Below are 22,146 nucleotides of genomic sequence, written 5' to 3' on the forward strand. Positions count from 1 at the left end.
CCCGAAAGACGGGTGTAAAAGAGGGGGCCCCCCGTATATAGCCAGAAGTGGTAGCGTGATAAAACCAAATGTAACAATCTGCTCAGTGCCTAGAGGAGGAAAAAAAAAATGGGTGTTAGTTAGCGACACAGTAAAAGAAGGCTCGTGTGGGCACATCGCATGGGGATGGATTCAGGCGAGTTAGGGTTGGTCGGAGCCCCGAGCCTTGGTGGGAGGGATCTGAAATCAGCCCTCGCCAGACGCCCTCCCCACCGGGGGTACAAACCTCTGAGGTAACACGTAGAGACCCAGAAACAGCATAAAACATGGTATCACATAACAGAACATAACATGGGGCATCAAAAACCACTTTACAAGTAGGGAGTAAAGACGGCCTGGGCTCACAACCCTGTAGAGGGCCAACTATGAGTCAGTGTCTGGTGCTACACCCCTAAATTGAAGCCAGGACCCCGGCTCGTTACCGGGTTCTCCCCGTCTCCCACCCCTGAAAGACAGGGGTAAAAGAGGGGGGACACCCACAAATATCCAGAAGTTGTTGCGCGACAAAACCAAATGTGACAATCTGTTCAGTGCTTAGAGGAAGAAAAAAATGGGTGTTATTTAATGGCTCAGTAAAAGGAGGCTTGTGTGGGTACATCGCATGTGGATAGAGTCAGGCGAGATAGGGTGAGCCAGGGTCCTGAGTCTAGGTGGGAAGGATCCGAAATCAGCCCTCGTTAGACGAGGGGACTGCAGGTCGAGATGGGTCGGGGCCCCTCCGGGTGGAGCGGGAGCGGGCCCTCCGGTTACGCTGAGGCATGACGTCCAGTGGCATGAGGCCCTCTCCGGTAAAAGGTAAGTCCACCCAGTCTGGAATGGAGATTGCATCAGTTCCAAGGAACTCAAATAGATTAGGAAGCTGCGATGGGTATCGTAGATGGAAGGAGTCGGGGCCCTTCCGAATCTGGAGGCTAAACGGGTGCCCCCATCGGTATGTGGCGCCCACCTGTCGGATGGCATCCAGCAAGGGCCGCACGGATCTGCGCATGGCCAACGTCAGGCGGGACAGGTCTGGAAGAAGCTGAATGGAAGCCCCATCGAAATCAACCAGGCCCGTTCTCCACGCTGCACGGAGGATCTCCTCCTTGATGGTGAAAAAGTGTACCCGGCATAGGACATCCCTCACACGGTTGGGGTTCCCAGGGTTGGCTCCTGCGACTCGGTGCACCCTATCCAGCTCAATGGCATCTGTGGGTGGCTTTCCCAGAGTTAAATTGAGGATAGCGGTGACAGTGGCATGGAGATCAGGGCCTAGGGTGGCCTCCTGAATGCCCCACAAGCGGATGTTGTTACGCCTGCTCCGATTTTCACTATCTTCCATCCGCAGGTGTAACTGTTGGAGGTGGGAGCGGTGAGTGGTGTGGGCATTCTCTAGGGTCACCAGCCAGGACTCCTGCGCCAGGACTGAGGTTGACAAGGCCGACAAACGGGAGTCTGTGGATGTAAACCTCCGGTCAAGCTCCCTTACTTCCCCTCTCAGAGCCCCCTCTAATCTAGTGGCCCAAGAGTCAAAGTCTGCCCGGAAGGCAGTAAGAAGGGTGTGTACCTCTGAGGATGCAGGCTCCGTGCCTGGGGCCGCGTCCTGGAGAACCGCCGGCATGGATTGGTCCAAGCTGTCTGTGGAGAGAGACGATGTCCCAGAAGGGTGCAGAGGCTGCAGGGGGTCCAGTGGTTTCAGTCCTGTGTAGCTGAGGAGCGGAGGCTCTGGGCGGGCGTCTGAGGCTGTGGAGGATCCATCCCGGCCTTCTTTACTGGGGCGATTTTCGGCGGCATCTTGTGGCCTACGGTCGCAGTTTCGTCCCGCGGGATTTCGTGTAGATGCCGGGTGAAGTAAGTAGCGATGTCCCGGGTGTAAGAGGATGTAGGAGCATTGGGTGAGTCCCGATCACCGTTCATAGGAGGGGAGGAATGCTGATGAAGCTCAAAAGTCACTATTTAGAACCCCGGTGCAGCAGAGCTCCTAGCTGCACGTCTTCACACCATCATGGTTGGCCACCTTTAGTTAGTGTTTTACTCCCTGGTATAGAAACATAAGACAAAGAATTCATGTTGTCTCATATAAAATGATATATTTTTTTATTTGTCCTATAATTTACACAGTGCATTGCAAGTATATTTTATTTTGTTCACCTTTGATGGTCCTCGTATAACTGCAGGATTTGGTATTAACAGTTGTATGCAAGAATTATTATTTTCTAGAAGTCTGTGAAGTTCACCAGTCACACAGTTATATTTCATTAAAAAGTGAGCTATTGAGGCAGGGATTTATTAGAGGGAAGTGAAGTTTAGTGTTAATGCCCTAGATGTGCCTAGTAATAAGCTCATAACTGCGTTCAGAAAAACATGAGCAAACACTGAAATATTGTCCTATATCATATCTGCAGAGGAACACATACCATTTTTGAGCTTCTTCTAAGAGTCTGCAATATCTAGGCTAATGAGCCCTAAAACAAAGCATCCTGCTATTAATCTACCTGGATATAACACATTTGCTCCTGCTTCATGTATCAAACAGAGAAGATAATTTATTGGATAACTGGAACGCTAGTCCTTGTGAATGAACTACATTTTCAATTCCAAAGACAATTACAAACAGGTTAGATCACTATTTTGCCAATTACAGGGCCATGATCCTATTTGGGACTGTCTGCTTGAAAACTGACATATCTTGAGCAGTAATGGTCAGCTTATGAGTTTTAGGAGGCCTCAGCTAGAGCTCCGGATATCATTCAGGGGCCCCACATAATATTCAGTAGGGATGCATCGATACTCATACTCATCCAAATACCGGAACGTTTGGTCAGAGGAAGCCGGGTAGTGAGTAATGATCCACCTCCTGATTGGCTGGGAAGCTGGCTCAATGCTGATTGCCTAGGAAGTTGCCTTCCCAGGCCAATCGGCATCAAGCCAGCTCCTTGCTGATTTGCTGGGAAGCTGGATTTCCAGCAAATCAGCATGGAGCCAGCTTCCCGGCCAATCAGGAAGCTGGGGGGTGGTTTATTACTAGCTGCCTGGCTTCCTGATTGCCCGGGAAGCCGGTTTCATGCCAGTGGAAGCACTGGTATCGGTGCTCTGTATTGGCGAGTACCGAAAGCAAAATATTGGCACTTGTACTCGATACCAAAAAATCGGTATCGGTGCATCTCTAATATTTAGTATATATAATGTTACAGGAGATGGTCAGATATGACCAACATGATACAGGAGGTTAGAGACTGCCAATATGCTACAGGAGATGGTCAGAGATTAGAGGAAAGCTACATCAGATTGTTAGAGATTACTGCCCCTTTTTAAATCAGTTATCTGACTCATGCTACTAACTGTTGAAGAGCCACAAAGAAAGTATCAAAAGGCATGCAACCCTTGAAATGCTGGTTACACACTAGTGATCTATATAGTGGGCTGCTAGTTGCACCCAAGAAGAGATGTACTGCATTGATTCTGAAATTATGAACTATACACTGTACTTCTGTGAAGTGTAGTGCGAGTAAGTCTAGTTAGTAATCTTGTTTATTGAGGCGTGCAGTAAAGTCTACCTGCGCTAACCAACCATGTGCTTTCCTTGGAATTATGTTACCCTCCATTGTTTCCTCTTACTCCTCAATGGTGTTATGTCGGTAGTCTGTTTGGACCACTTTTATTACCTGGTTAATGTATAAACACTAGTTAGAAACTTTGTGTAAGTGTTTTGTTTTCCTTTTTTCACAATTAGTTAGGTTACAACATTCTATCTTACTCTGTAGTTTTGTAAAACTAGATACTCTAAGGCAGTACTCTAAAACATTGCCTTAGTACTTAGTACTATCAATTGTTTCAAGTGGTAAACATCCAAACATGTTATCTCACTATCATGGCTTGATTTGGTCCATTTTACTTAATTTGCAATTTCTCTTAAAGCCATACTCACACCAAATCTTTTTTTTTGTTTTGGATAAAGCAGGGATGGTTTAAAATTCTGTTAAGTTTTTATTGACATCTGTGTCTCTGTTGGTGTTATTTTCTCTAACTTCCTTTCAGTACAGGAATTGAGCAGAAATTTCTCCAACAATACCACAAAGAAAAACAATGTTTATTTGATTGACAAAGTTTGAACTTTTGACAATGTTTGTATTGCTGTCAGTGCAACCCTGTCTCAGTGACAACTGCTTCCCCTGTTTCTTGTACGGATGTCTCAGTGACAAGAGGTGAGGGAATATCTTCTGAATGTGGTCCCAGACAGAAATACAATTTTGCAACAAGTTTAACTCTTCTCCAGTATGTTGAAAATTAAAAAAAGCATTAAAAAATAAGTTTGGAGTAAAGCAACAATGCTGAAATCCACGGATCTGACAAAATACACTTGCAGTAGGGCTCCACCCCCCCCCCCCCCAACTGCAAGGGTTTAAGTATCAGAACTGTGGACTTTTTACTTACCTTAACCCTTGCTCTCATGGGCTCATCCTTCTGAGTGACCAGTCCCCTAAAGCCTCTTCTCTTCGGCGCATAATTCAGCAGTTGTGAAGTCACCATGTACTGTGAGGAAGTCGAGGGCCTGCCCACAACCTGGAGCATCAGAGTGAAGAAGAAAGTGCTGACTGCAGGTGTAGTGAGGAATAATATAGATATAAGTCCCTTATCCTGATAACTTAGATGAAATTGAGCATTTAACCCATGCAGTGTGGGGGAGGAAGAGGGTGTCCCACTGCAAAAGCATTTTTGTCAGTTCAGAGTTCAGCTTAGAGAAAACCATCTCATGGCTGTTTTCATGTGTTAGTTGTAGAGCAACGTAGAACACTTCTTACTAAGGCAAATAATTAATGAGGCCGCATGTGTCTATGTACTATTCCATTGTCAGCTGTGGACTGTACTAGACAGCCAACAAATCTTGAGCATTTCCTCTGGGCACAGGCATAATGAAACAAGATAAGTGACAGATAATATATACACATTTGTTTATTTCACTTTCTTGCCTTATCATATTTTTAAGCATGATAGAATAATGCTTTAAAGTGAACCTTTACATTAAGATAAGGGTAAAGCTCCTCTTTAGGTAGAATGTGTATGATAGAATCCTGATTTTGCTCCTTGTAATATCACATTTGTAAGCAAGATGAGGTTACACTTTAACGATAGAACTGGGAAATCCTATTCGAGATGGGAAGGCCTGGTTTGATCTGCTTGTGGAATTTTCTCGACAGCCACACAAGTGTGAAAGATTTTCCTCTTAATGTAATAAAAATTGACATTAAGCATTATGCAGGTATATAAACCAGTCACAGGACCCAAAGCAGATCCTACAGGACAAGCAAGTGGGAGAGAGTTAAGTTTTCACACAATCACTGACATTTTATTGTGGTGCACCACTACAGCTCATAGAAACTGTAACCAGTTCAGAACAATAATGCAAAAGGTAGAGTACATTTAAGTATTATAACTTCTACTTTAAGGAAGAACTGCATAGATAATCCATCTTGGTTGCTGATGAGTTGATTAATACAACATTCCTCTTCTGATTAGCATTGTGACAGCTCATGCATCTTTTTACTCCATGTAAATGGCACTGGGGCAGCTTGTGTTCCCCAGCAACAAGCCCTGATTTGTACAATTTATAGCTCAGCGCTAGCTGTGCTGAGTCTGAGGAATTCTATAATGAGAGCGCTCAGCAAGTGCTGTGTTATCTGTTACGCTAGTGGAAGTGGATGCCATTTGATAACTATCTGTTCAGGAAAGAACTGATTTAAGAGCTCAGTTTCTCAATTTCCAGACAGATAATGTCTCTATGGAAACCTATTGTATATAGTTCAAACTGTCTGTTTGGACAGATTACTCTTCTGGTTAACACAATAAAATAGATGAGATAATTGGTATTTTTGAGATGAATAAATATGGATGTGGATAAAGAAATAATTTTTTTTTTTACACATGAGCAAAATTAATATATAGCACAGAAAATCATCTAACATAAGGCTAAAGCAGAGGGTAAAGCCTAGGAACCCACAACAATTGGTCTTCAGTACTCTCAGCTTAGCTGCCAGTGGTCCCTTAGTGATGTCTGCCATTGCAGAGGCTAGCCAACTGAGTTCTCAACATGGCTTCAAAGAGATGTATGTTATGCATATATGAGCTTATGAGTTTCTTTCTGGTTTTCTCACATGCTCTTAAATAAGCTTTAAAACAAGCCTCTGTAACTACAAGCATTGTGGAGCAAATAATCTTCAAAGTTCACAGCAGAAGCACTGAAGTTGTTCACGTCAGTTCTCTCAGCAGATCAGCTCACTCTTCTACCCCTCAAAGCAGAAACTTGGCTGCCTTCCAGCATTCTAATCTCTATGTAAACACAAAGCATTTGCCTGGCAGGGGGAATCCGGGAGCAGAAAGAGTCAACTTGGCTGACTTCATTATGGCTTCTGAGAACTTTGATGATTAATTGATCCACAGTTACTACAGCTACAGAGGTCAATGAGTCTGGTCTTGAAACAGGTTCAATTTAATGCACTCCTTTCACATTAAACTAGATACAAATTAACTCCATGGGGCACAGCAGACACCTTTAAAGTGACCCTATATCCTATTGCCTTTCCGGTGGCTCCTGTCTCAAAACACTGCCATTGCACTGATGCTTGGCAACTGCAGATATTCCGCAGCTCCGGGTGTGTGAATACCTGCTCCACCCTCCATTCACAGTGGTTCCTCGTATGTCACATGGAAAGTATTCCACCCACCTAGAAAGGTTGGATACTTACATCAGCTGGGGAGTAGGGAAGCAGCTATATTTCATGACACGGGCCCCCAATAAGGTAAGTATAGGTTGGCTTCTTTTGCACGGCTGGCCTTCTGTAACGAGTAACCCTGGGCGTCACTTTAGGAACTATAATGTACAATTATCGCACCTGTGCTTGCAAAATGCATTGCACAATATAGTAGCATATGTAGAAAAGTGTGCCTAAGCATTTGAGTGTTGTTTTTTATTAGCCTAAAGAATGCAGAAGAATTTTAACTATTCAGAAGGAGGATATTAATTCATTATTGACAAAAGTCTCATCTGCAGATAACTAAAATTGTGTTGTAAAGAGATGATTGCCAAAAAATAGCTTTGCTCAGTCTGCTGAGCAATTAAACATTTCCAGTGAAGTGTAGGCCTTAGGATTTTACTATGTGTGTGATTGGTTGTGAACATGAGATATAGATCAGAATTTAATATTCCATTTAGACTTGTGTGTTCCCAAAATACAACAGGAAAGGAAACTGGAGGAGTTGCCCAAAATAACCAAATAGTAAAATATTTCAGGTGGATCTGGTTCAAGGTAGCCCATTGCTTATAATTGTAATTTAGTCCTCAGTAATTATGCATATGTGATTAAGTTGTCTGATTACTTCTGGTATTTTATATTGTCTGATAATGTCAGTGTGATCAGCAGAGAGTCATTAGATATATGTTCTGTGCTTGACTTACTTAAGGTTGACATATTATATAGAAGAACTGTCAGGACATGTAGACAAAGTGGTGATTGGGAGCTCAGTAATATTTTAGTGTGATTGGTGACCAATGGCACAAGTGTGATTGGTGACCAATGACACAGTTTTACTACAGCTGACCTATATCCAAAGCATCAAGAAATCTCCCATTATATAGCAGTAGATGATCTTCAACACCACAATGCCAGAAGATCAATGCTCTGGGGAGTATCTGGAGTCACTGCAGGGGAAATTTCTACACTAAGCAGCAGCTAGCAGACCATGGGATTTACTTAATTAGAGATAAATTATGTTATCAGCTTCAAATGTAATTCAGCTTAATGATAATAACTAATATAAGAGAGAATCTGGATCATCATTTGTTTGATGTATTAAGGAACAATGTACAACAAAGTACTAAAATGCTGAAAGCTTGGAAGATATCTCATCAAATATGCAATTCTAAGCTTAGAAGATTTTTGGGGTGTCTGTAATTTGAACTCAACCCTTGTGGAGAGTTATGGGTAAATCAGTGGTCCACTTTCAACATCAAGGAGGATTATTTTGGAAAATCCCTTTTATCAATTGAGTACTGCTGATATGAAAATACATCTTGTAAAAAAATTGTTTTACGAAAGACTATCTGCAGGTTTAAATGGAAATGGTTTGAAACTCTGCAAATAAATACGTTATATCAATTTTTAAAGATGGTGTCACGGACGGGGCTCACGGGTATAAACTGGAATCAGGTCTGTGGACCCTATCTACTTCACTGGCAGGGACACTTAGGGAAAAGGCTGCAAGCAGTATAGGCTAACAACTCCCAGGGCTGGAGAACAAGCAGGGAACAGAGCAGGGGAACTGAATCAGACAGTGGAAGACAGAATCGGCTGGTAGGGCAAGGTACTAGGCAGGGTGCTGCAATGCTAAGTAGGTAGCATGGGGTCACCAAGGATGTGGAATCTAAGGGCCAGCCGGTGTTCACCAGAGCTCCTGATGGTGGAGATGGACTTGGCTGTGTGCTGACCCCAGGTTAGTATCCCTAGGTTCATCCAACTCACCTAACAGCCAAGAATGGTAGACAAGGCCAGAGTTCTGGACAGGTTGCAGACACACATACAACGGATAAAACAAAGGTCGGGGACAGACAGATGGCCAGGAATTCCAGGGACAATCCAAAGGATAGGGGCAGACTGAAGACTGGGATTTCCAATGTTGTGATTGAGTGGCATAAAATATTGGTGAAATATTAATAATAGGGTGGTGTCTGAATTATATTTAGATTTAATAGACAGTGCCTCCAGCCGATTATGGCAAATAATAAATAACTTAACAAACAGTATGAATTCAGTTCAGACACTTGATAATACACCCCAAACCAATTCCCTGAGTTATTTGAGCTTATGGTGATTTCTTACCACAATATATAAATATCTCCCAATTACACTAATAAATCAAAATAATGTATTAATATGCGAGTATAATCATATATTTCTGTACAAAACATAAATTACTGGTGATTACAATTCAAATACCCAATCAAAGAAATAAATGGAAATAAATTATCAGAAAAATAAAAATACCTAGACACCTTTAAGATTGTTTCTTACTTTCCGTGGCCATAGGAAAGAAAGAGACGTATCTCAAAAGTAAAAATTCCCTTGTGATCCTAACGATTTCTGAAGATAATAGGTTTACTAGTCTAATGGAGACAACAAGCAAACAGGCTAGTATACCTACAATAGCAAACTAGTTACATACAAATCTGTACCCTATTTAACCATACACAATACAATCTCAGGAATAAAATGGAGAAAGGTATGAAAAATTATCAGAAGAATTCACCGTGCACACTGTTAATCTGAATTGTAAACAAAAAAAACACTAATAATAAAATGTAACCGCTATGATTTTGGACTAAAATGTTACATCCGGGAAGTTTTCTTCAGACTCTTCCTTCTCTCCTTCCTCCTTTCCATGGTATTTTATATGGTTTGAAAGCATTGTTGAAAGTAAGAAACAATCTTAAAGGTGTCTAGGTATTTTTATTTTTCCTGATAATTTATTTCCATTTATTTCTTTGATTGGGTATTTGAATTGTAATCACCAGTAATTTATGTTTTGTACAGAAATATATGATTATACTCGTATATTAATAAATTATTTTGATTTATTAGTGTAATTGGGAGATATTTATATATTGTGGAAAGAAATCACCATAAGCTCAAAGAACTCAGGGAATTGGTTTGGGGTGTACTATCAAGTGTCTGAACTGAATTCATACTGTTTGTTAAGTTATTTATTATTTGCCGTAATCAGCTGGAGGCACTGTCTATTAAATCTAAATATAATTCAGACACCACCCTATTATTAATATTTCACCAATATTTTATACCACTCAATCACAACACCAAGGAATGGCCAAAGGACAGGGACAGACTGACAACTGGGATTTCTAGGGACAAGTCAAAGTTCAGGGCAGACTGAAGACAAGGATTTCCAGGGGCGAGCCAAAGGTCAGTATACGGGTAGACTCCAAGGAATTCTGATTCAATGGCAACCAGGTGGGCTCGACATCTAGCTTGGGAAAGCTTTGCTCGGGCAGCATGCCGTTTGCTGCCCTGGGTTTAAATAGAGTCAATGGATTGGCCACAAGCAGACTGTACTGATTGGCAGAGAAGCTGCATAAGAAACAGCGGGAGAGGTCGACCAATGCCTAAAGCTGCCAGACTGGTGCAAGTCAGGTTTAGAGCACATGCCTGGAGGACTACAAACAACAGCACAGCCCTGCATGCCTGCAGAACCAGGGGTAAGAGGTCTGCATATACTTGTAGAACTACAAGTAACAGCTCAACTGTCTGTAGCTGAACTGAGACAGATGGATGCTCAATTGTTCTTTAAAAGTAAACTATCATGATGGCTGTTACTTGGCACAGCCAAGGCTCCAGTCAAGTGCTGGAGGCTACCATTGTCCAACTCCAAGAAGCAGTCCTAGCTCTTGGGTAGGCGTATCACTGTGCATGACACACATGAGGTGCGCTAACGCAGATTCTGCGATTTTGCCAGTGGTAGTCTGTGACATACAGCAGCCTAACTGACAGGTCCATATTAAAGTAAAACAGAAGCGAAGACTTTTTTTTTAAAATTTAGGATAGAGTAAGGGAGGTTATATGCCCTATTGGCATTTTTTGCCATCTATGTCCCATCGGGGAGATTTCCCTTTACTGCCTGCCCAATATCCACAACAGGAAGTGAGAGAAACTTCTTTCAAATAGAGGGAAATCCCTGTTAGACAGAAGGGTCACTAAAACAAGTGTCCCCATTGGAAGGAGAAATAGAGGTGTACACCTCCCTAATGGGGATACAGACATCAAAAACATGTGGCAAAATTAACAATAGAAAAGGTGTTGTCTTCATTTGCACTGCTACGAAGAAAGCAGCACAAAGAGCACAGGTTGGTATGTAAAGAGCATTGATCATCAACAAGATTTTGAGGTCACTTAAAAAGATGATTTCTAATTATTTGCTATGGGTAAGTGTACTTTGCATAGCATCATTACTTTACTGTTTCACTGTGCAAGGAGTAAAATAAGACAAACATTTGCATCCAACTGGATTTCCCTATGTAGTAATATTTTTTAGTATTTTGTGTTCTGTATCTAATATGAAACATATATTACTGGATATTTAAAAAACAAATCTAAGCTAATTACCGACCGTAGGATGTAACACTCATTTCCATGAGATTTCTCTCTTGCTTGTTTGGCCAACATCCATCTCTCAGCTGGAAGTCTCTACTGTGTAAGGATACATTCCACTATTGTTGCATCGAACAGAGATGACAGATCATAGAATGGGGAACAGGTGGTAAAAGACAGTGTCACTTTTCATGAATACTCTTCTGTGTGGATTTTCATTTTTCTTCTTAACCAAGTAAACAATTCCTTCTCTGACATGCTACACGGGGGGTCTCGCTTCCTGGCAGCTGAATGCTAATCTTACAATACAATGACTTTCACTTTCTGAGGAAAACAGTCCTCATTATTTCACAAATCATATATAAGTTATATACAAATCATATATAAGTTATAGATTAGTAATTATCAGAAATGCAAGAGCTCTGTCATCAGTGGGCTTATTCGATAAAGCCGGCAAGCAGCAAGGTGCCAAGTGTAGTCAACCTTCAGCAACCAATCAAATGTCATCTCTCTTGATAAAACTTTAGTAAAATACTTTTTAACAATTTGTGTGAATCATAAAGGAGAAAAAAAGCACGTACACCAGGTCCACTGGGCCTTGGCCCCTAGCGGGACACTTGCAGGTAACGGAGCTTGGATTGTGAGGCAGCAAATTAGATCATATCTCAATCTCATATCTAATATCCCTCTAAGCTCTAGGAAGCACATCATTGATCTGCAGGTAAAACTGCTTTACAGATTAAACAAATATATAAGAACTATTTCAGCCAACAAAACACTCATTGGCATTGACCTGCTTCCTGCTTGCTCTTAGGACTGCTTGTTACAGCATAATGTTGGCATTGATCATCATTTTTCTGTTACCTTACAGAGAAAGCAATTCAACTGAAAGCGTCAATCATATACGGTATAGTTAAAACAACAATTTAATACAGTTAGGTCTGGAATTAACTGGACACAAATTTTATGTTGGCTGTTAATATAATAAATTCAAGTGATAGTGATAGAATCTGGGCTTAAAGTGCAGTCTCTCAGCTTTAAGTTGAGGGTATACACATCCATATTGCAGGAAGGGGTTAGGAATTACAGCTCTTTTTTTCAAGGGACCAAAAGTAATTGGACAGTTGACTCAAAAGCTGTTTTATGGACAGCTGCAGGCTATTCTTTTGTTATTTCATCATCAATTAACAACAGTGGTGGATGATCTTAGGATCCTTTCCATGGTAAAGAAAAACCACTTCACAACATCCAGCCAAATGAGAAACACTCTCCAGGAGGTAGCCATATCATTATCTAAGTATACCATAAAGAGTAGACTTCATAAGAGCAAATACAGAGGGTTCACCACAGGTGCACACCATTCATAAGCCTCAAGAATAGAAAGGCCAGATTAGACTTTGCCAAAAAAAGCCAGCCCAGCCCAAATAACTACACGAAACCCTAACCCAAAGGAAGTAACGCACAAAGTGCAGTGATCAGTAGTAAGTAAGGCACAGAGTGCAGAGGCCAGTAGCAAGAAACATACATAATGCAGAGGTCAGTAGTAAGTAACGCACAGAGTGCAGTGGTTAGAAAGAGGTAACGCACAGCGTGCATCGGTCAAAAGGAGGTAACGCACAGAGTGCAGCGGTCAAAAGGAGGTAAAGCACAGAGTGCAGTGGTCAGAAGGAAGTAACGCACAGAGTGCTGTGGCCAGAAGGAGGTAACACACAGAGTGCAGAGGTCAGAATAAGGTAACGTACAGCTTGCAGCAGTCAAGAGGTAATGTGCAGCGTGCAGTGGTCAGAAAGAGGTAACGCACAGAGTGCAGCGGTCGGGAGGAGGTAACGCACAGAGTGCAGCGGTCGGGAGGAGGTAACGCACAGAGTGCAGCGGTCAGGGAGTAAGGCACAGAGTGCAGTGGTCGGGAGGAGGTAACACACACAGTGTAGCGGTCAGGAGGTAATGCACAAAGTGCATCGGTCTGAAGGTCAGTGGCCCCCAAAACCCCCAGCATTCTTAAGAGCCAGTAGTTAAAAGTTATAAGAGGCTACCTCCTAGGCATACAGTACCTGTTTTTAGTATACATTATAGTGAAAGCAGGTACTGTATGCCTAGGAGGCACAAATCAGACACATACCTTCTTCTCCCTCCGGTGCCAGCTCCTCCTTGCCCAATGCCCCCTCTGAGTCCATGCCACTGCTGGCGGCGGCATGTGTAAGTGTCACCCTGGGCAGGCTCCCTCTTCTCTCTCCCCCTTTCTCTCTCTGCCGGAATTGTGGCTTTGGAGGCGGGAACCTCCGGAACGCCAGGGCCTCTGCTAGTCACCGCAGTACTAGATGGGGGAAACCTCGGGCAGTCTAGCCCGTGCAGAAGGAGGGAGCAACCATTGTGTTGAGGGGGGTGGGGGGAGTTGGGTGCGGCGTTTCTAGTTTCCCGAATCCGCCACTGCTTCACTTAAAGTTAAGCTGCAAAGGTAAGTAACGCAGCTGCTAGGCCCCCGGGAGGGCGTGTCCTTAGGCGACCACCTAACTCACCTAATAAGAGATCGGCCTCTGTGGACAATGACCCCAAACATACTGCAAAAGCAACCCAGGAGTTTTTTTTAAAACAAACAAGTGGAATATTCTGCAATTGCGGAGTCAATTACCTGATCTCAACCCGATCGAGCATACATTTCACTTGCTGAAGACAACACTTAAGGCAGAAAGACCAAAACTACAAGTGGAGACAGCTCCAGTAAAGGCTCAGCAAAGTATCACAAAGGAGGAAGCCCAGCGTTTGGTGATGTCCATGCATTCCAGGCTTCAAGCAGTCATTTAAGAAAAAAGAGATTGGTGTTCCTACCTGGAGATCCGACTAATTATACGCCCTAATACAGGTTTGCATATTTGCTTCTATTAGACCTATCCGTGACCAAACAATCATGCAAAAATTGTTTATGAGGATCGATCCACAAATATTTATGTATGTTTGTAACCTAAGAGTTTTTTAATGGTGAGAGATGGTTTGAAGGTGATATCTCTATTACATGTTATTTCTATGAATTTTTCTAATAAATTTAACTTTTTTGCATACTAGCTACTTGTCCGGATCCCTTAGTTGACCGCTTTTGACTTGTTACCTTTTAACGGGTTAACCCCCCTCTTTGTTTTTCAAGCAGTCATTGCCTGCAAAGGATTCTCAACAAAGTATTAATCTCCTTCTACAGTATGCTTTACTTACTTGCAGGATTTGTATATTTACTTCCTAAAAAGTTTACTGCAGGATTCAAGCTGTCTAGGTTACCACCATAAACTTTCTTTCATGGGCATGGGACATTTTTTAAATATAAAATAGTAATCACAGTTCTAATACACAAAATAAAGATTCCTAAACATTTAATGAGGCAGATCAAAGTCCAGACACTATGTGCAATGTACAGTAACCCCAGAAAATGATATGATCTATACTTAGATTTGACCATAAAGCTGTGCTAACTGTCTTAATGGTCCAGTGTTGCTCACAAAGCCTAAGCATCTGGTAATATGATTTCTGTCAAAGGGAAGGATCAGAGTTCAGATTTACTGATCCTCCTTTTCTTTAGAGATCATGTGACTAAGGGGTCTATTCACGAAGCTGCCGAAGGATCTAGCCGTATCTTCGGCCGATCCTTCGGCTAGCTTCGGTTACGGGAGTCCATCGGTTAATTCGAACCAAGAGCCTGCTGTACGGGCTATTCACAATAGCCCGTACAGCTCCCGATCATGGCCGAGCGGCTCAGCCGAGCCGAACGCATATGTATCGGCTCGGCTGAGCCGTGCTGAAAGCCGAAGCTTTTTTTTTTTCTTTTTTTTTGACAGCAGCAGAGCCGACGGACAATAGGAAACTATTGTGCGGAGCTAGCTGTAACTGCTAGCTACGCACAATCGTTTGCTATTTACTTTTTTTTACTTTTTTCACTATCGGTCATTCACTTGGCTGCCCTCGGCAGCTTCTTGAATAGACCCCTAAGTGTCAAGGCGTTCACACATGAAGACAACACTGAGCCCCCATTCACACGTTTCAGCCATTTCCTGGCTATTTTGAAGCTTTTTTTTTACTTGTTTTTTCAAGCTTCAGACATTTTTGTTTTGGCCAACAGAAAGCAGTATCATCTGTGAGATCCTATTTTGCTGTCCTTTTATCTGATTCCTGGTTTTTGTGTTTTGGTGCCTTGTGCTATCGAAGCTCCCAATCTGGGAAAACTTCACTCCCAATTTTCTTCCAGGCCCTAGATGTTCTTGTGGGCCCTCACCAGATGGATGAAAGTCTCCACATCCAGCTGCACACTCCTGAAATCTACATTTTGTTCAGAGGCCTGAGTTTGCTAGGAGTTGTTAGACATAAAAATGCATGGAAAAATGTGCTAAGATGTTTGCGTTGTGCACTTTCAAGCACTCCATTGAAGTCTATGAGGCCAAAAACACACATGATTCTACGTGAACAAAGGGATGTGTATGTTTTTTTGCATGGCAAGGTTTAAACGGGCTCCTTTGAATATAATGGGAGTCTTCATGTTGAGCCCCATCATACTTTGGGAAATGCGTGACAAATTGCTCAGGTGCGAATGGGGGCTGAAGGTCTCCTAGAGCAGTAGTTTCTTCAGAAAAGGTACCTAGTATATTTAACACCTTTGTTCTTTATTTATCCATCTCAGCAAGACTAACATAGTTTGATGTTTATATTTGAATATACAGTATATGTGCAATAAGTCAGTCTTTAGCTGCTGTACTGTGCACACAGTCATTGCACTATATTCTGCTTTATGAAATAAGCTTGAATATGCATTGTGCCATGATTGTGATTCATATACATGCATAGCCTGGTTTTTGATTGTCATGTTCTGGAATATGTAAAGCATGTTGAATTAATTATCCGAATAAGCAGCCTAGGAATTGGTAATGTATGTTCAAGCAATTCCCATTCCATCCATGGTTGGGTAGGCACATTCACTGGCTATCTGTTTAGATCCAGCAGCGGAATTCTGCATTAATCTGCAGCTCTTTGACACAAGCTGTGAAGGCAGATCCTGCCAGGCTGGGTGATTATCCACTGGGTTTATTTTACAAGCTAGAGTGGAGAAAGTCAGCAGTCTACATTAAATAGCTCTTTCACTGCAGCTACCTAGAGCAACTAATGCCTATTTTCAGATAGAGATGTAAATATGTCCGAAAGGGAAAGTTTGCTGTTAATGGCACCCATGTGATGTAGACATTTTAGAAAGCACTGGGAGCAATATATTGTGCAGCATTATCGGGTGAAAGGCTGTTATAGCTAAGCCATTACTACCTGCCTTGCCTTTCCCTCTGACATAGCTAGCTCATCATACCTTAGAAAAAAACATAAATTGCTCAGTGACATATGTATCTTGCTGTAGAATAAATATCCATATGATGAAAAATACAACATGACAACCAAGATGGCTTGAGGTATTGCTGTGAGAAAAAGATGCATAAATGGCATTAAACTGCAACATAAATGGTATTATACAATATTATACAGCTATTGTGCTTACACTTTTTTTTCATTCTTTATTTAAAGTTTTTACATAATATAATTCATCTACACTTAACAAAAAACAAACTTCCATCTGGACAGCTTACCCAACATAGACATTCCATCTTAATATATGAATTTACATAAATATAATAAAAAAATATTGTATAGCATATCTTCTTTTCTTCGACCAGTTTACATTTCATATTTCACATTCTAGTTCCTCCTTTTAATAATAATGGACTTTTCTAATACTTCTTTAATAACTATTTCTTAAAGTGACATTTTTCCCCTCACCCCAACGTTAATTAAAGCACTTACCTTAAATGTCTCTTAATCTGATCTTCTTCTTCTTTCCTGATGTTTTCAGCCTTGTCTCAAGCGCTGCGGCGGTTCTCCGATCCAGCGCTGACTCCTCTGAGCTTGCTGGCACTTCCTGTCCCACTGTGTCTGCATGCGGGTGCACGCGTCAATAGCCTTACCTTGCGTCTCTCCTCGTGTCCCGCCCCAAAATGCTTTGCGGCCGCCCGAGAATTTTCACATTTTCAGATGGGAGCGCGCGGGGAAGACACAGGTAAGTTTAAACCACTGTTAAAGCGTTTTTGGTTTTAGCATATATGTACTGCTTGCTAGCAGTAGATATACTGTATGCAAAAAAAGCTGAGGGTTTAGAAACCCTTTAAGTCCCGTCTAGTTTAGCTTGACTGCCCCCACATATATCTATATACAGTTACAACATACATAAACAAAAACACAAGCAAACAAAAGGAAAGAAAAGGTTTTTTTTTGTATTTGATGGCCTACAGTTCCAAAGAGTGCTAACCATGTAGGCTAACTCATAAAGCCATAGAGCCCTTATTGTTCCCCGTAGCAGAAACACTTTCTTTAGATCTCCTACACCTTTTGTCAGCATTGACACAAAGAATGACACTGATGCCCAGGACCACACTAGCATGCAGTAACACAGGTAGAAATACTGTATGGGAGGCAGCTTTACCACATTTGCTCTCCTGCATTCTGCCACACCGGCTGGCCACTATCTTCATAGAAGTCAAGGCAAAAGGGCATCACTCATCTTCCTGAGTCTGTGGTCTTCAGCCTTCAGTGTGACATACTGTATATCTGTCAGATTTACACTTCATCACTCTCTCTGTCATCACTCATTGCTCTATTATCTTTCTTTCCTTAGAACATCTTTTTGGATCAGGTTTGTTTGGAGTAAAAGACATGTATTTGGGGATGTTTGATGACTCTTTTACTGAAGTTTCTCTCTCTCTTATCCGAGAAACAGGGCACTTCTCCTTTCATTAAAGCAAATACACGGAACTATGGGTACTGCTGCCAGGTGCACTCTATTCAGTGTAGCTCAGGGTACTTTTTTTATGGAGTTGATGGTCATAATCGCCACTATTCACCATTCTGGGAAAACATTACTAGTGTTAATGTACCACCCTAGAACAGGGAAACACCATCACACAGTGGGATAAACTTAATTTTTTCACCACTCACTAGAACATCATACTCCTGCGATTGCTTCTCCCAACTGACCATTACTCTGCTGTCACTTTGCCTCATTTACAGTGCCAGTGTTAAAGCCAACTGCACAGACATCAGGTTGCTGTGCAACTGCGTATGGCTAATGTCATGTTTAGGTTTATTCCAAAAGCGGAAGAGCAATTTTAACTGTTGTTTATTGGACTAGACAGTTTTTTCTTCAATGTTGATATTCCTAAAGTTCCTAAATATTCCTAAACACCAGTGGTCTATGATGTAGTAGGAGATGTACCCTGTGTGATTGCCTTTTGTGCAATGACCGACCGACATGGTCACTGTATCTCACAATGTTTCTGTGATGTTAAATGTACAGTGCACTATTTGCTTGCTGTTATAGATAAAACTACTTGGCATCTCCGTTTTTTTTATTCTCCAAGGGCCCCTTCTCACATTTTCATGAGGTGGCTTGTCCTTTCATTGTACATCTTTGGAATTACTGCCTTTAAAATGACAAAAGCTATATGGTCTGTCTATATTAACAGCATGCCGTCCGCCCATTGTGAAAAAACGGACAGACGGCAAACTCACATGGGTGGGTTGCTGCAATTAGACAGCTTTTTTTTCTGCCCCGTCCGTTCTTTACAGCCGTTACCGGCTGTTTGACATACAACCAATCTGCAGCTCTATAGCCGCCGATCGGTTGTATGTTGTAATTCGCCCCACCTCTGCACCGTCAAGTGCTGCCGCCTGGAGTGCCGCCCCCTCCTAATCCCTCACCTTCAATCCCAGGATCCGTTAGCCCATCTGTGGCCCGGGACCGGCTCGGGAGGACGTAAGGAGGTAAGATGGGAGGGAGATCAGCATCTTCCAACTTGCTGACCTCCCTCCGTAGTGTGAATGCGGAAGTGATGTGTGATACATCACTTTCGCATTCACCTGTCAGTCATCTGGCTGCTATAGCCAGAGAGAAGAAGCTTATTAAGCAGATCTGTGCTTCATCAGCTTCTTTTGGGGTCCCTAGGTGACATTAGAGACCCCTAATGTCTCCATAAAGAAGACCTGTCAGTGTGCCTTTGCTATTATATAGGGGGATTGTTATCCCCCTATGTGATAGCAATAACAATAAGTGTAAAAAAAAAAAAAAAAGTAAAAAATAAATAAAAGTCACATATAAAAAAAGTCCCCCACCCCCACGTTTTCACACATATAAACGTAAATACGGGTTCGATGCGGCAGCACGCAAAAATTACAATTGCGCTACACACATATCACCACGAACGTCGGAGTGAGAGCAATAATTTTAGGGCCATCAAGCACTTTTAAAGCGTCGCCTATGGCCAATTTTAGGTATTGTAGTTTTTTGAGGTTTCTCGCACGCGCGCAATTTTAAGGCTTGACATGTTTCGTGTCTTTTTACCCGACGTGACCCCGCCTTTTATATTTTACCAAAAATTGGGTGATAATGAATGTTTTATAATTTAATATAGGGGAAACAGTTTATTTTGTTTTTCATTCTGTACTTTTTCCTTAATATAGTAAAAAATAAAACCCCCAGTGGTGATTAAATACCACCAAAAGAAAGTTCTACATGTCCCCAAAAAATGGTATAAAATCCATTTCAGTACAGCTTTGCATGACGGAATAAATGTCAGTCAAAATACCGCAACGCTGAATACTGTTAATGGCCTGGACAGGAAGGGGGTTTAACATCGCGGTCTTCAAGTGGTTAAACACCATTCCCATTTCCTGGTACAGATGATAATGGCATTTCTTTAGGTCATGATATTAGATCATTCTGCAAAATCTGTTCACACGCAAAGCAAGTGTGGAAATACAGTTACTATTATATGTCTCTGTTTATGTAGTTCCACATATTCAGATGGCAAGAGTGGGCCCAATTCTGCCATAGACACAGAATTTCAGTTTTTTTAATTCACTCTGGTTAATTTATAATAATTGGAGCAGCGGATAACATTGTGACTCATATATAGCAAACAACAAAGCACTTTCACTTCCTAACCTGTACTGAAAAAATAACAGTAAGTGATTGGATGATAAGGTAATGTCTCTGTTTTTCTTTGCTTCTTATGTTAAGCTGTTATTCTCAAACTGTTATTTTTTACAACAAGTTTCAAACTGACAAGTTGCTATAAGGCAATACAAACAGCTCTTTTTATTAGACACTTAGTAAAGCATTTTGTTTACTACCGCTTTGTTCCTTGCGCATCATGAGATGCATTGCAATGTATTTTGTAAGTAAAATGCATGGGCACTGGAAAAACTATTGTTTATAATACACTCTATTCCCACTAATATATTGATTTCAGCGTAAACAAAAATCTCTGCCTACTGCATTTGGGTGAATTGACTGGCAGTTTGCTATTCAAGTCAATTCTTTAAAATACACAATGCATGACAACAAACATCAGTGCAATGCAGTTTAAACTAACACTAAACTCACAAATTAAATCCAAAAAATGCATTCATTTACCCTAACTATCAACATGCATTCATGTACCTTAACTATCAACAAAAATGTACCCTATTTGTGTATCACTCAGCTGTAGATTCTTAGATCATCTCTGAATTGGTGCTGACACTGTACTTCCTTCTGGAGGGTGGCTACTTTTGTTCCCCATGGTCCCTGTGTGTATTGCATAGTAGCCACCGCCATGATAGACTAGAATTTCAATACAATTCAAGAGTGAGCTTGGAGCAGTGGCTACTTTACAACACACACAGGGACCATGGGGAACAAAAGTAGCCACCCTCCAGAAGGAAGGACAGTGTCAGCACAAATTCAGAGATGATTTGAGGATTTACAGCTGAGTTGTACCTAAATAAGATTTTTGTTAATAGTTAAGGTACTTGAATGCATTTTTAAGATTTAACTCTTAAGTTTAGTGTAACTTTAACTCAAATGGAAAACTTAGTAGTTTAAAGGAGACAGACTGAATTTCTTAACGGTTGGCATTTCTCAGCTGGTATGTGTAACATAGGCCGAAAACATTTATACCATACACAAAGCAGGAAAGTAGGAAATGGGCCCAAAATATCTTTTACTACTATTACCTCCAGCTTAGTGCTTTAAGCTAACTTTGCTGAACCTCTACTAACCTTTTCATGTGTTGGTGGGAATATCCTTACACCAGTGCAACAAAGTGAGGACAATAACTGATAGATAGCCGTAAGCACTGGAAAATAGTAACTGCAGTAGGACCATGGTTGCAACCTAGCTGGTAGTTTACTAGCCTGGCCAATAAAAAGGGCATTTATGGCCAGTGTCAATAATAGGAAAGGGATCACATGATTGGAAAACACTCGTCTTATACACAAGTGTTTTCCAATCATGTGCAAGAAAAAATGCTGTTTTTTTTTTTATTTTATTTTCCTCCACTTGATGGGATATGCTTTGCAAAGTGAATGTAAAGTGAAAATTCCTTTGCAAAGTGAACAGCCTTTTTGTCCTTTGTAAATTAACCAAATTTTCAGCTCCAGTGCATCCATTAAAGAATGATTGTTAATTCTGTAAATAACTCAACCATAATAATAATAATCTAAATTGCTAAATAGCCCAAGGGTGATACATATTTGACAATGCATAAAATAAAAGCAGAAATGTAACTGATTGCAAGAATATTTAATAAATAAACCTCTTTCAACATTTTAAATGCTGTTGAAAAGGTAGAAGGCTTCTTTGTTGCAATATAGTTCTATACTTTATATAGCAATTAAAAAATATATATATTTTGGCTGTTTTTATGAAAAAAAAAAGAAGTTAAATTTGGTCTAAAAATAGCCAGTGGGGGATCTCTATGGGGTCTATTCACAAAGCTGCCGAAGGATCTGGCCGTAGCTTCGCCCGTACAGCTCCCGATCATGGCCGCATATGCATCGGCTCGGCTGAGCCGTGCTGAAAGCCGAAGCTGGCCGAGCGGCCGGCCGCTCGGCCTGCTTCTGACAGCTGGGCGGAGCCAGCCGTGAT

The 22,146-nt window shown here is 41.5% G+C and overlaps 1 protein-coding gene and 1 long non-coding RNA gene across 2 annotated transcripts in view; one reads left to right on the plus strand and one right to left on the minus strand.

Annotated features, from left to right (window-relative positions):
* Positions 1 to 22,146, plus strand: part of CLSTN2 (calsyntenin 2) — a 725,439-nt gene that overhangs the window by 238,090 nt on the left and 465,203 nt on the right. The window lies entirely within an intron of this gene.
* The window catches only part of LOC108793288, a 19,857-nt gene continuing 15,221 nt past the window's right edge, over positions 17,511 to 22,146 (minus strand). The window contains exon 3 of the long non-coding RNA XR_001941634.1: positions 17,511 to 17,521. This is a non-coding gene — a long non-coding RNA (uncharacterized LOC108793288). The remainder of the gene's footprint in view (positions 17,522 to 22,146) is intronic.

This window comes from Nanorana parkeri, unplaced genomic scaffold, assembly GCF_000935625.1.
Source record: "Nanorana parkeri isolate BGI_ZX_2015 unplaced genomic scaffold, ASM93562v1 scaffold733, whole genome shotgun sequence".
Lineage (NCBI taxonomy): Eukaryota > Metazoa > Chordata > Amphibia > Anura > Dicroglossidae > Nanorana > Nanorana parkeri.